Source organism: Lactuca serriola, chromosome 3, assembly GCF_051521515.1.
Source record: "Lactuca serriola cultivar US96UC23 chromosome 3, Lser_US96UC23_V15, whole genome shotgun sequence".
Taxonomy (NCBI): Eukaryota; Viridiplantae; Streptophyta; class Magnoliopsida; order Asterales; family Asteraceae; genus Lactuca; species Lactuca serriola.
The window spans coordinates 22,464,725-22,481,219 of record NC_136410.1 but is presented as its reverse complement, the minus strand read 5'-3'; the positions used below and the strand labels follow the sequence as shown (position 1 = coordinate 22,481,219).

General features: G+C 33.9%; 1 pseudogene; it reads right to left on the bottom strand.

Moving 5' to 3' along the window:
- Window positions 1–9,281: 9,281 nt before the first annotated feature.
- On the bottom strand, window positions 9,282–15,229 carry LOC145095080 (uncharacterized; annotated as a pseudogene).
- Between the last annotated feature and the right edge of the window lie 1,266 nt (window positions 15,230–16,495).

Below are 16,495 nucleotides of genomic sequence, written 5' to 3'. Positions count from 1 at the left end.
ATAAGTGTTATGCTTGTATGATTATTATGGCGAGTATTGCAAGTTAGCAATATTAATTATAGAAAAACAAAGATTCAATTTGCAAAGTTGCATCGGTTGAAAAGTTGTTTTAATATAATTAAGGGAGAGAATATTATACTCCATTTCAAAATCTAAAGCTTAGATTAAGAAATTTTAATAGTTTCAGTCAAAGGATACATTGTGAGTTCTTAAAATTCGATTATGATTACGGCATCCCTCTGGTTCGAATTATGAGAACATGACACATAAAATATTATGGCAAAAGATTGGTAAAGTATCATATCTTTATGTGCATTAATAATTTACCATTCTAAAATTTTTCAAATGTCTAGCGCATTAAGAGGGAAAAGGACTAGATTGGATTTTGACTAAAATTATTAAACAACTATCAAAGGACGATCCAAAGTTCGCTGAGGATTGGTCGCTTATGAGTAGTTGGAAGTATGGTATTGGATGGACCATATCGACATTATTATGAATAGATAAGATTCTATTAAGAATGAGTTGTCATATGGCAAATATGGAAATGTTTCCATATTGGGAGTTGGATATTAAGAATCTATGTCTAGATTAGAAACTTTTATGCAAGAAGGATGTTCAAAGGAATGTACTTTGAATGTGAGACTTCATGTCTATGGAATTTTCATGTAACAATTTCTAAGAAAGCACTTTGTAATTTCATTAGCCAAGTCTTGGTGACTTTTGTGCTATGACTTTACGAAAGGATCGTTGCGTAAAATGTTAGAATCTAGCATATTCTAGTAGTGGAAGAATCTTGTGATCTTACACTAATAATGGGGATTGAGGAATTGTGAAATGAGAATCATTGGAAAAGTTTTCAATTGTTCTATTTCACAAAGTAAGGACCATAGGAAACATATTGTGCATGCTTTATGCATGGGACAGCTGTTGTTGTAATTTAATTAATAAGTTGATTTTCTGAAACAGTAAACGATAATAATGAGTAATCAATATGGTGGTTAAATAGAAGTGTTTTATTTACTCTCACAAGTTTGAAGCCATATAGGATTAAATATTATTGTTATGTTTCAATTTGCATGTTTTGACTTCCATAATAACTAGGTTATTCAAACATCCACAGTCGGTCATACGTTGGAAGTAAGTATGAAGGAAGACTGTCATGAATCTGTCTGTAGATTGTCCGAAGTGTTTAGACATAGCACAAGTTTGCTGCAGAGTTCATGAGTGCTTTGATAAGATTAAAGTATTGGATTAAACCCACGCTCACTTGGATCACTTCATGGTTTTATCACGAGTGATTAGTGAGACGATAATATTGTATATTCTTGAAACCGAGACGTGTGAGTTGTTATTTGTTGGTCGGTCACACATTGATAATAAGTAAACGCACCAGTAACTTGGTGTTATAAAACTTATTGTTGTGTGTGATTCGATCAATAAATACAAGCGAGCATTTGAGTCGAAGTTTATCCATTCCTTTTACCCAAAGTAGGATAAAAGCGATATCTGTGGGCCTCTCGATGATTTAGTGATGACACCTAAGCGCTTGGCCAAGCCGGGACTAAGTTGATGTGTTCAATTGTAGTCTGTTATCAGTCGTCATAAATCGGAAGTCGGGAAACAGTATAGAGAGAATGATTGAAACTCATGTCTTTAGTCTATACGATATCTTGAGAATGGAGGAATATATAATCCCTTATCTAGAGGACACGCTATCTGATAAGATCAGAGTTAGCAACGGCTTTTGAAAGCTACGATTGCTGATCAGGTTCTGAAGTCATACGGAAAATAGTTATTAGACTTATCCAAGTGGGAGACTGTTGGATTAGTGTCTAAGTCCATAACTATTTGGTATGTACTTGACCCGATTATGAGCATGGTCCTTTTGGGTTGCCTTCACCATAGCAATATGTAGGATGATTTAAGGAGAGAAAGGTTTAAATATGATTTATTAATATATTATGAGAATAATATATTAAGGGAGAAATCATATTGTTTAATTAATATTAGTCAAGAATTAATTGTTAATTAATTTTGTGGCTAAAAGAGATTAATTAAACTTAGGGGGACTGAAGTTGTAATTATAAGATAATTATAATTGGGCTATGGATCACCTAATAATATATAGGTTGGACGAATTCTATGGGAAGCCCATTAGAAATCATCCAAGGGATATGTTTAAGGAGTCCATGGGCTGCTTAGGGACTAAGCAGTCAAATTAGGGTTTCCTAGTTGTAAACCCTAATAGCCTACATGTATATAAAGAGTCCCTATGCCCCAAAAACGTGGACAACACTTCCATTAGGGTTTCCAACCGTTTTTGGTGCCTCCCCTTTCTTCTCCTCTTCATCCAAGTTGTATATGGTGTTTGTGACTCCATTAGAGGTGCATCACTTGAGGCACTAAGCTTTCTAAGGCCAATCCAAGCAAGGAATTGATTGTTATTGCTATATAACAATCAAAGGTAATTCTATAAACCCTAATTCAGTTTATAATATGTTAGATCTAAGTTTGTTAGTCTTGGATTCAAAGCATGTACAATAGAGAAACCTAGATCCAAGCATTAGGGTTTGTATGAGCACATAGGATTATTCTTATGCCTAAAACCCATCAACTACTTCATGTGGCTAGCTAAAGCTAATCATGAAGTATACGTATTTAAATGTAAAACCGTAGCATAAATGATTCGATTTTAAAAATAAAAAAAAAACATGGCTCGGCCAGTATGCATAGTGTGTTTAGTTCTATTTGGTATAAATAAAACTACTGAAGAAAACCAGGTTGGTAAACTATCGGTGATTTATACATAATGTGAGTCGTATAACCATGCTTGATATGACTAGTGACCTTTCCAACGTTCTTCAGGCGTTGATGTTAAATGACATTTGTACATCTCAGGCATGCCCGCCTAACTGTAGCTAGCAGTCCAGATGTGGGATTGTTAGTCCCGAATAGATCTATTCACAAACCTCACGCTCTCCCTCCAGGAGACTCTGGTTATACAGTGGTAGGATTTATCCTTCTACACCTAAGGGTACAGTAATGAAGTAGCGCCTCACAGTATCGTACAATCTAGTTTACAAGTAAAGTAGTAGCGTTCTACCGTAATGGAAATCCGAGTGTATACCACGTATAATGATAAATTACAGTTATGAAAAATCATGATAAAACTGTAAATAGTTTCTATTCTAGTGCATATGTTTAGTAGAGATAGTTTTCATGCTTGATAAGTTCTTAGAGAAATTCCCAACTATACCGATTATAGTTTGTATAAATAATGAAGCGAATATCGAATCCGTAAAAACTATGCAACTTTCGTGAAAATGTCCCTTATGCTCGACATAGTACAAAAGGGAAATAAAGTATGAAATTTTGCATAAGTTTTATGTATATTCCTGAAAACATTTATGTTTAGCTTATAAGAAAAACATTTATGTTTAGCTTGTATTCCCCTCCTGAAAACCTTAAAAATACGGAAAAATGTAGGGGTATGAACTCACAGTTGTTGCGTGGAGTTGTTGACTGAAAAGAAGGTTCCCGAGTTGTTGCACGTGACACTTAACGAAATCCTATTGTCAAATAAATACATATATGCATCTAAATTAGCGATTTCGATGAATAAAGTGTCGGAAAACACTTGAATTTGGTTGAGGATGTTACCGAGACTTGTTTGAATCAAAGGAATGAGTTTACAGCCTTAGAAATCGAGTTTATGGTCTCTGAAGATGGGTTTACGGTTTCTGAAATGAGTTTACGGTTTCAGCAGGTGGCTGAGTTTACAGCCGTACACTCAAGAAATGAGTTTACGGTCTTTGAAGCTCGGACCGTAAACTCGGAAAACGAGGTTTTGAATGTTGATTTCGATGCGAGGTGTGATTCCAGACGCTCCAAAGTGCTCCAAAAGGTGTTCTTCGACGTTTCCTGGAGTCTAAAAACGTTTTTGTGAGTTTACGGTTGAAGAACTTAGAGAGAGAAGAGGAGAGAATGTGGCCAGAAAATGTTCTAAGGAGAGTGGGGTATCGTATTTATAGGGTGAAAAATGGGGTCCACTCGTCACTGACCGTAAACAGGGTTTACGGTTGTAAACTAGTTTACGATTGTAATCCCATTTAGACCAAAAATGTTTGATTTTTCGAGACTTTCGGGTTTCCGCGCGATTTTTGGTTTCGACTCGTAAATAATTAAATTAAATATAACTAGATTATTTTAATAAACCAAAGAGTTTGACGAAAAAGTTAACAAATTTGAATTTTTATTAACGGAATCGCGTAACGGAAACGGGATAAGTTTCGGGTTGTCACAGTGAGTATGGGGTACTCCAAAGCATATTAGTTGTCCTTTTTGTGGTCTTGAAGTGTATTGAACCATAAAAATGTTTGCTTGATCATTTCCTTAGCACCATGCAAGAGTTAAGTGGTTCTGAGTGTTGTGAAAGGAAGGATTTTGGAGATTTAGCCCTCTTTAGCCATGAAAAGGCTTAAAGGTTTCAAATTTATGGTTTAAGACATCATTTAGGGTTAAGATAAGTGTTTGGATGCCTTTGACTTAACATAATAAGAGCTTAATGTGGATTTTTGGCCTATGATGAGTACACTGGGCATACTCAGAAGTACACTTAGTGTAATGTGAGTTTCAGGCTTTATGGGCTTGTACTTTGTGCATTGGGGGTGAGTACACGGGGTGTACTCCCCAACATGTATATTTTGGGCCTTTTAGGGTTTGGGCCTTGTTGGGCCATTAGACTTCTGAACTTGGTCCTCGGATGAACTATGGACTTTCTTGGAATTAGGTCTATAATGGTTTTTTGACCTAATTTGGAATTTGGGTCTTATTGGGCCTTGGGATGCCATTTAGGAATTGGGCTTTTGAACAAATGAGTTGGGCCTTGGTTTTGGGCCAAGTAAGAAAAGGGTAAAAAGGCCTTTTACCTTGGTCATTGGCAAGTAATTCAGATTCTTGATTATGGTTTGGGATTCAATTATTAATTGGATAATATTTGATGGTGCTAGCACGCGGGGATTTCCGGATCAACGGTCCGAGCATTTTTCTAAGATATTCAACCATTTCATGTGAGTTTTCCTCCCTGTACTTATGGGTTGAAGGCACCAAGGCCGACCCTTTGGATTTGATATCCTGTTATGTGATAGTATGTTATCGTGTTGTAGTGATATGTTAGATCGCTATCCTGGTATATAGGATGATGCTATGCTTAGTGATCGGTAGATCTGCCTGTTATCCGCTTCCTGGATAATGTTTATATGTGGTATATGTAGTTGTAGTGTGGGTGGGTTGAGACGGTACTACTTTGTGCTGTCAGTCAACAAACCCAATAATGTTTATATCGATAAGTTGTCATGGTTTACTGGGCTTATATGTACACTGGATATGTGTATGTTGACATGTTGTGTGTGGTTGGGTTGAGGCGGACCAGTGTAGACTGAAGGCCAAAAGACTCATGACGTCCTGGATAGACTGCAGGCCCGAGGGGTGTACCAGCATGTCGAATTCCTAGAGAACGTTCTAGATAGGCTGAAGGCCCGACCAGGCGTATCAGTCATGCTGAAGGTTCTGTGAGTGTACCAGATAGTCTGTAGGCCGACAAGGCGTTCGAGTCAGGCTGAAGGTTCTGTATGCATGCTGTTTGTTTGCTATGTGTATTGTGTGGTGGTACTTTGGGTAAACTCACTACGCTTCGTGCTTATAGTTTTGGTTTATGGTTTCAGGTACTTCAGTGGACCGTGACAAGGCGAAGACGTGACCGTACATATATTTGGTTTTACAACTGATTGGATCTTCAGAGACTTTGATTTTAAATAATGTTTTGGAAATAATAGTTTGTAAATACTTTCATTAATAAATGAGTCGCTTTTGAAAGATTTAAATTGGTTGTGATTTTCGAAATGTTACATATATTTTACTCTGATTGGTTTTTGAACAAATGTTTGTATGAATTTAATGATTTAAAAATGAAAATTTTATTCATGTTTTTTTGGATGTTACAGATATAGTGATTACAATTTAAAGAAGATGATAGATTTGGTCTGCTCACCTTCTGTGACAGCCGGAGTTTTTACTTGGAACTGGTGGCACCGAACTGGTTTATACCGGAACTGATATAAGCCAATATTAACTGGTCCTCTTAAGAAAAAGCGGTCCCGTTTCTGCACCCGTCACAATTCGGTCCGGTCTAACTAGAGGTGAGCAAGACTACAAAATTTCCCGATCTTAACCGACACCATTTATGTTAATTTGAGATGATACTAGAATCTAAATACTCTAAAATCATGAAATCCTAGATTTAGTACTGTCGGTACCGGTGCTAGTACGGAAATCCGATAATATTCTTTCGGTTCAGTCATGCTCATCCCTAATCCGACTAGGACAATTAGTCTCACCTAATTTAAACCTAATAGCTCGGTTTTAGACACGAAGAGAAAGAAATGTTAGCAAATTTTACAATAGACCCCTTTAAATTTACACACATGTCACGTAGGACCCTAACCTTTTGCTGTGATTTAAAGCCACACACAAGTCTAAGCATAAAAAATGTGGGTGCAAGTGACTTGGAACGAATGGTGGCGAAAGAAGTAGACGAACTGCCCACCATGTGACAATTCATTTTATCAGTATTCGGAAAAAGTGTCGTGTGTTTTCAAGAAAACAATCACCGATGTGACCAATTTCTAGTAAATTGAAAAGTTAACAATATAAAATAGAATTTCCACGCAATATTGCAAATACTAGCCATTCAAATGTGTTTGAATTATTCGTTATGTATTTTTACAACGAACAAAAGTTCTTTGATCTAATTCTAATAATATCCTAACATGTCTTTTTTCATGAGATTGGGAGTCTAAGTCCTCTCCAAAACATAGATATATAGAATTTAAAAATAGATTGAAGAATACTCTAAAAAATCACAATAACTATTATTTTTTTTCTTTTTGTTGTGCTTTAATTAATAATGAAGTAGTAATTGGAATTTTAGATATTTGAATCCCTAGAAAAAATAATTATTTGCCCTTTAAAAAACATTGAATCAAATAAATAAATATTTTGCTGGACATTGGGAATACACAATAGAGCCACATAAATTTTCAGTAACAATTACATGATACAGCTACTTTCTAAAGTTATGTAATTACATTTTGTTTAGTTATTTATTTTGTTAAATATGAGTTAATACCAAGATCAAATGTAATTCAATTAATATGAATTGAGATTAGAAAAAAAAACACCATGTTAAACTTTTATCGATTTTATCAGTTGTTATTTACATGTGAGGTTATTGGGTCCTTATATTTGACACATGTGTTGATGTGGTGTGGAGAATGAAGAGACCAAAAAAGAAGATAAGGTTTAACATCCACCAACCAAAAACAAAAGTGATAACAAAATCCACGTAGGAATGAAAAGTACAATACCAATTCTTAAAGAAATGTGTAAAAGGGAATTAGCATCGACTTGACACTACTCATCCCTTCAAAATTCAACTTCAACTTTCATATTAAAGTTAAATGTGATAATTATGATTGGAAAATAACTGAATTTGAAATAATCTGACAGAGTCTTGCTTGATATGGATGTTAATTAACATTCTTTGGTCATTGTATGTATATAGATTTATTAGTTTGTCCATATTAGTACAAAACCTTTGCGTCGATCATGTATGAATAGTTTAAGCCACAAAATTTATAACAAATATCCCAAAGATAGCATTTGAGTGATACAATATAAATCACATGCATATGGAATATTCTATAATAGTATAAAATATCTAAACAAGATTTTTCTTTTAGAACAAAAATTTATTTTACGAAGCCAAAAATAAATAAGCACAAGTTCTATAATTCTATGAAAAAACTGTTTTGTTAGACACTACTTTGTTACTTTTGCTTCTAACATTCAAACATGAAAAATGAACTCGTGTTTATAAATGTGTGATGTAATGCAACCTGGCACGAACTATCAAAAAAATCCCGATCGGTCACTATAAAAAAATGTCATTTAGTGGCTCACAAAAAATGCTACTAAATCCCTTAAAATGTGTGATCTCTTAGAGAATCAGCGACACAATTGAAATATGTCACTAGAAACGTTTCCACTAAATCCTTTCGTAGCATTTTCAGGTTTTGGTGCTACAACGTTATAGGTTTTTAGTGCACTTTTTTATTTTCCATAGTCGAAATGAATTTTGTGGCACATATTTTGTGTCAGTAATAACTCATTCACTTCTAGAATTTATGCCACTTTTAGTGGCACTTATCACGGTACAAGAAAACATTTTATGACATATTTTGTCTTCATAAATATCCATGTGATTCTAGAATTCATGCTAGGTATATCGACGTATTTTTAGCTATAATATAAATATTATAAACTCATTAAGTTGTAGTTCATGGAAAATAATAAAAAATTTAGTGAATAAAATGTTTACAGAAATGTCGAGTAAGTCTAAATGAGGAACCAAATACACCCTAAACATAAAAATAAATAACAAAAGTAATAAAAAGAACTTGAAACTTCACTATATTTGAACTTATTCCATAAGCTTCATGCTAATTTGAATAACCTCGTGTTAGGTCTTTTCTAGAATTAATACTAGCAATTTCCAATTCAAAAACAAATAAAGACAATTGATAATACAATTAAAAAAGACATAATTTAAGAAGTAGGTAATTAAATATCAAGCATAAATGAACTTTATCTATAATAACAAATGGAAAAAGAAAGAACAACACTATTTTTATATGTTGCCATATGTTTTTTTGCCTTAGACATTCTACCACCGAAGTATTGTTATCAAAACCCATGACCCTAAGCATCATTCCAACCTACATGTTAAACAAGCAATGAAACTTTTAGTCTTCCAAAATAGGCATAAATGCAAAAAATAGCAACATACTTTAATTGTCAAACTTGGAAAACATGGAAAATATGGAGAGAACATAATCCCAAAGCTAATAAAATTGCATACATAACCATTTTACATTTTCGTTCGATTACATGTCAAACTTAGAGTTGTACCTGTGATATTACCAACATTTAATAAGTATCATGATAATATAAAAGGAATGCTACAAGTTCATAACTTAAAACATATTTTTGTTACATGCATGCATATTTGAGAGATGTCAAATGTTGCTAGTTTACCATCAGATTGGGTCTATTTAATTATTAGAACTTATCTAAAGTTATTATCTTGTATAATACATATTGTAAGCATATAAAACACCTAGTCTTCGATCTCATGTCAATTCATGCACTACATTTTAGAATCAAGAATTAGTATATAAAGTACTAGAAGAACAATAACACTTGCTTCTTTTGGCATGTAAGATAGCCGGATAATCTGTGTGATTCTCTTTTATTCTAAAAATACTTGTCCTTGTCAATATCAAAAACCATGGATATCTAGCCTGATATAAAAACAAAAAAATAAAAGAAAAAAGTTAATGGATTGACTAATCCAATTTAACCTTTTGTAATTTGATAAATTCCACTGTATTGTGCCCTTGACATCAACTGAAGGATTGTCCCTAATAATGTACAAAGTTTCAAATTTGTGTGATTTAATAATATCTTTATGAACTTCATTAAGAAGTTGCTTTAATATGGACTCTGAACGATTTGGTTTTCTAAACGATGTATGCTCCACATGCTTGTGGTGAATACTACATCGATGTTCATAACATAAATCGTGATGCAATAAACATAAATTTAGGATTTAATTTATTTTGTTGACTATTATTTATTTTTACCTGTTACATATGCTTTCAAGAGCAATCATGAAAGCCCCCATGCCAAGACGTTAAGGAAATAGAGCATGTTCTCACCTTTAACATGTTCAATGCATTATTCCAACTTTAAAAACATAAATTATGTTATAATAAATTATAAATGTTATGAATGACCTGATATTCAAGATTATCAACTGCAAAAATACATACATGGTTGATGCTGAGACTTCTCTCCAGGCAAATCACCCGATCTCGATATGTTACAAAGAGCCTATAAACATTATGTTGCAAGAAACCCAAATCAAGAATAAATTTGAAAGCAAAAAGATTTTTTAAATAAAAGAACAGCTACCTGAATATTTCTACTACAGTCAACATGGTCACTAACAACAAAAGTTGCTTCAACTCTTTTAGAAGTGACATTAAAACTTGGGACTTAAACTGATTCACCGGAGCTTTTGTTTTATCATTGCATGGCTGCTTATTTGTCCAGGTTTTATATGGTGATAAAGGATTGATGTAATTGAAGTAACATGCATATTCTTTTAATGAGATGGATTTTTTGTAGCATACTTGAAACTAAAAAACTAAGACGATAGAATTAGTTTTACTCCTACTTTGATTACCAAAAACGCTTCAGTCAATCAATCATCTTGCAAACACATCAATCTAAATTGATGACAAAAAATGCTCATTAAGACATTTCATCAAACACTTGATATACTGTTGGATTAGGTTTCTATGCCCATAACTATAATTGGTATGTACTTGACCCGAGAGTAGCATGGTCCATTTGGGTTGCCTTCACCAGAACAATCTGATATGATGGATATTTGAGAAAGATGCTATTTATGATTTACTAATATATTATAAGTATAATATATTAATTGAGAAATCATAATATTTAATTAGTATTGATCAAGAATTAATTTGGAATTAATTTAGTGATCAAAAGAGACTAATTATGTAAATTAGTGATACATATGGTTTGGGTTATTGATCCATGATGAACTAAGTTTATGCAAGAGTCCATGAAGAGTTAGTCCACATGAGTTATGGATCATAAGCCTATGTGTATGGATTAGGTTTTACACACGACCCTTGGAATCCTATACTATATATGTGTTATCCCTTAGCCTAAAATTGCCCCCCTAAGTATTCATGGTGTTTGTGAACTATTTGAGGCATCACACTTGAGGTGCTAAGCTCTTGAAAGGCCAAAACTACAAGCTACAATAAAAGGTATTCTTCTAACTTGATTTTATGATTTATATGTCAAAATTGTATGCTAGTTGTAGGCTTCATGCTTTGGAAATTTTATTGCATGTATAACTAGAGAAAACTTAGATCCAAAGATATTAGGGTTGTATGTGCACCATAGGAGTGTTATAGCACACAAAACCCAACAATGAGATGGATTTTTTGTAGCATACTTGAAACTAAAAAACTAAGACGATAGAATTAGTTTTACTCCTACTTTGATTACCAAAAACGCTTCAGTCAATCAATCATCTTGCAAACACATCAATCTAAATTGATGACAAAAAAATGCTCATTAAGACATTTCATCAAACACTTGATATACTGTTGGATTAGGTTTCTATGCCCATAACTATAATTGGTATGTACTTGACCCGAGAGTAGCATGGTCCATTTGGGTTGCCTTCACCAGAACAATCTGATATGATGGATATTTGAGAAAGATGCTATTTATGATTTACTAATATATTATAAGTATAATATATTAATTGAGAAATCATAATATTTAATTAGTATTGATCAAGAATTAATTTGGAATTAATTTAGTGATCAAAAGAGACTAATTATGTAAATTAGTGATACATATGGTTTGGGTTATTGATCCATGATGAACTAAGTTTATGCAAGAGTCCATGAAGAGTTAGTCCACATGAGTTATGGATCATAAGCCTATGTGTATGGATTAGGTTTTACACACGACCCTTGGAATCCTATACTATATATGTGTTATCCCTTAGCCTAAAATTGCCCCCCTAAGTATTCATGGTGTTTGTGAACTATTTGAGGCATCACACTTGAGGTGCTAAGCTCTTGAAAGGCCAAAACTACAAGCTACAATAAAAGGTATTCTTCTAACTTGATTTTATGATTTATATGTCAAAATTGTATGCTAGTTGTAGGCTTCATGCTTTGGAAATTTTATTGCATGTATAACTAGAGAAAACTTAGATCCAAAGATATTAGGGTTGTATGTGCACCATAGGAGTGTTATAGCACACAAAACCCAACAATGGTATCAGAGCCATGGGTAGTTTTCTGTTATATAGTTGCGTTGTTCATTGTTCAAAGTTGAAGCAAACTGAAAAAGGCCTCCTGCCAGGCTGAACCTGCCGAGTCCAAAGCCTGGCTCGACGAGTTGATCTAAAAAATTGTTAATGAGTTCCATAACTTGTCCTCAAGTTATTGAACATGAAAAGTCTCATCCATTAAAATAACATTAAACTCATAAGTTATGGAAATGAAGAGTTTTGAAGAGTTTCAAAACTTGCCCTCAAGTTTTGGAATTTGAAAAGTTTAATTAAAAAGTTTTAATTTGAAATATTGAATTCTAAAACATCTAGTAATTGAAAGGTTTCAAAAGATGCAACTCTTGGGTTCATAACTTAAAAATTAATTAAATAGTTTTAATTTTGAATTTTTAATAACCTAAATGTTTTGAATAGTTCAATTACACCTTATGGACTTTATTAAATTGATTAAAGTGTTTAATTAAAAGAGTATTAATAAATCCATAGTGATCTGGTTTGATTTTAGTTAAATTAAAAGTCTAGTTTAATTAAAAGATTAAACCACCTAGTATTTTAAATGTTTAAAATACACCCTTATACTATATAAAATTAAAAGTATAATATTATATATATATATATATATATATATATATATATATATATATATAAGGAAAAGGTTGGTTTTAACGTTAGTAGGATATGACATTAATTCTTATTAAAAGTATAATGAAATACCAAGTAACTAAATACTTTTATAAATTCCCAATCTTAGTTACTTAGGAAAAATGTGAATTTGATGCTAACCCATGAAATTGCACTTTGCACCTTATTAGTCGTTAGTGGAGCGTGTGTGGTTAACTGACACACTAATATGGGACTAATAAAGGATGGAAATGGGTAGCTTGTAGTTTGTCATAGACCAATGGAGCGTGTGTGGTTAACCGACACATTGATTAGGTGATAAATGAATTCGAGAGTACCAAACTAATTTGCATGGTTATTCACACCTTGTTTGTGATCCTAAGCATCCCAGTCACAAACTTGAAGGGCATAATCGAGATTAAACATGTCATTGAAAAGTTTAATGAATCTCAAAGAATCTAGGAATTTCAATTCATTTAAAACTTACCTTCAAATATTTTACAATTGGCAAATCGTTATTTACCTACCTTCAAATATTTTACAATTGGATTACGACATCCCTCTTCCGAATTGTAGAATATTGTGTTGGGTCCTAGCCTTAATATTTCATGTTGGGTGTTATATTAAGGACTTAAATCAACTAACTTGAATTTCGCCCTTGTAGATGTCTAGTTCTGACAACTATGGTCTACCTTACCCTTTTGAAAAAAAGCTTTCTTTATAAAGATGATATTCCACAAGAGAATCAAGGGGAAAGATTAATCCCTTCTTCGTGTTGTAGTGGAACTTTACTTCCTCCACCTCCTCCAATAGTTCTCCTTGACCCACAAGTTCAAAGACTTGAAAACTTCAAGGTCACTCAATCCCTATTGGCTACCAAGATGGAAGGTTTGTGTGTGCACATGTCTTGGAGATGAAGTCACACATTGACAGGCTGGGAATGTTAGGAGTCGTTGTGTCGAGGAAGCTGGCTGTTGACTTGGTTCTTCAATCACTTCCTAACTCATATAGTGAGCTTGTTAAGGACTACTATGTGATAGATCACGACGTGACCCTTATTGATCTTACCTATTTGCTAATTGTTGTTGAATCGACAATGATTTGGTGCACTGGTAAAGCAAATTTGATTGGAAGATCTACTTCCCAAACTTCCATGGATATTGACATTGGAAACATTGGAAGTCCAGAAAATATTTCTCTTCCTAAGGGAAAGGGAAAGGGAAAGGGAAAGGCTAAGTCTGAGATTGTCCCGTGTACCATTCCTAAAGAGTCCATATGTTTCTATTGCCAAGAGAAGAGGCATTGGTTGTGAAGCTGTCGTATCTACCTGAAGGACCACAAGGATGGTAAAGTCAAAATGTTTGACTTTGCTTCAGGTAAGTCCACTATCTAACTCTATTAAGTTCCTATTTCTAGATTGTTAATACATGATGTGATAAGATTACATTTTGATGTTTTGTAGGATCGGAAAAAGGAAAGGAAGTTTAACGGAAAAAGCATGATGTGTCTGGTCATGAAGAAGTGGATTCCGATCGCATGGTTCGATGATCAGATTTTTGAGATGCTGCTTAGGAGTTCTGGTAGATTGCTTTGGAATATTTAGAAACATAGCTTTCATATGTATTTGCATTGTAAGGACAAGTTTTCCACGTTTTATAAATATAGAATAAAATTTTGATTTTATCTTATTTATATTTCCTTGCAATTGCATTTGTGAAAATTGATGTTGGTATGTTTCTATTTTTAACAATATGGATTTGATTCTTTCGTTTGTGGTAGTGTCTAAATTTACCAAAGACAAAATTGAAAAAATGGTCCCTGTGGTATTCAAATTTTTGGGATTTTAGTCCAAACCGCGAGTTTTTTGGATTCATGGTCCTTTCAGAGTGGTTTGTATGTGAAAATAGTCCCTCTGAAAATTGAAATGACTATAATACCCTTAGGGTATTTATTTTCATTTTTTAATTTAATATTTATTTATTTATTTATTTTAATAATTAAAAAAATAATAGAGGACATCTCTCTCTCTCTCTCCAAACACCCCTTCGAATCTATGCAATGACGAGAGGAAGAGTTGGCTGTGAACTCATCGACTGCCACCACCATATTAACCCACCTCCACTGCCATCAATATTGCAACTTTCCCCTTCCTTCTCGTTGTGAACCATCGTATGCCAAAATAACCGGGAAGCAGAGCTGCCACCCATCGTTAGCAAAACCAACTTCACCACCCACCACCGTTATGACTGTTGGAACGCCCCTAATCCGACCTTCTACTATCTGACATCGCCCCTCGTTCTTCCCTCTCATCATCCCCGCTGAGTAGAAGCAAGAATGAAACAAGAAAGGCAACCGGAGCAACCTCCGGCCACCACTACAGTCGCCATCTACTGTTGCCACCGTGATTCCAGCCGCCACCACCACCTTCTACCGCTACAATCGATTTACAATGCAAAATTACCTTTTCTGGAAGGATCGTGGGAGGATTGGTAGACGACTAGGAAGCACAAGAATGTGAGGAGTGGTATCAGGTGAAGGGAATGATAATGGATATGCAGAGCACCTATGATTCGTCATGCCTGTATCCAAGTCTCTTACAATTTTCCCTTATTTTAATTTCAACTCCTTAATTTCGTATTCCTATCTCTATACATGTTCATCTATTTTCTGAATTGGATGTCTCTGGACAAAAAATTGGAATTGTATGCTTCCAATGGTGATAACTCCTAATAAATAAATCAGAAAACGAAGGAGGAGAACAATGCACTCCAGGTGCTCGATGAAACATCTGAAAGAAATGTACCTTCACAAAACTGAAAGTGTCTAATTTCAAACATAATGCATTCAAAGTTGAAAGAAAACATTAGACCTAGTAGCTCACGAGTTGCGTAACACCACCCATTTCAAGTTATTATGTAATAAAGAAGAGAAATCAAGATACCGACTCTAATATAAACACAAACATATGCAACAGAGAGTAAAAATCGAGTGCCTTTGATATTTAAATATTTTACCTGGATGAAAAAGGCTCACAAAGGTGGGGGTGAAGGTGTTGGTGTGTGTTTTTTGGAAGAACACGAGAGAGAGAGAGAGACAGAGAGAGAGAGAGGTGGGTTCTTTATTATTTTTTTAATTGTTAAAATAAATAAATAAATATTAAATTTAAAAAAATGAAAGAAAAATGAAAAATAAATACCCCAAGGGTATTATAGTCATTTTAAATTTCGAAGGGACTATTTTCACATACAAACCACTCCAAAAAGACCATGAATCCAAAAAACTCGGGGTTTGCACTAAAACCCCAAAAATTTGCATACCGCAGGGACCATTTTTGCAATTTTGTCTTTACCAAATAAGGAAAGATTCTCATCATCCAAGTTTCAATTGGATAGAAACTTGGAATCATGCGACTTGTATTGTATGATGAACAAGAACTTTCATCTTTGGGAAATTAAGACTAATTCCTTGTTCACATGTATATGTGAGTCAAGTGAAGGACTAGGGGATCGGGTACACTTGGTTGTGCACTGGTCAGGACCACCACAAATAACGATAAGACTATTTTTCATGATTTACTAAAAGCTTCGTAAATATGGTTATGCTTACAAGTTTAAGTGTAATTTTGAGTCATTGAAAAGGTTTCAATGTATAGCAGAACGAATAAGAAAAATCTATTAGGCAGAAAGATAAAAGTTTCTCAAATCTGAAAGGAAACGAAAGTACTTTAGTATCGTGTTTTATGATCATCCTTATGATTATGGAACCATGTCACAATTGATCCTCTAAGGATACCTTAGTGCATTTGTATGGCTAAGAAGAGGAATCGTGAATTGTTGAAATGGT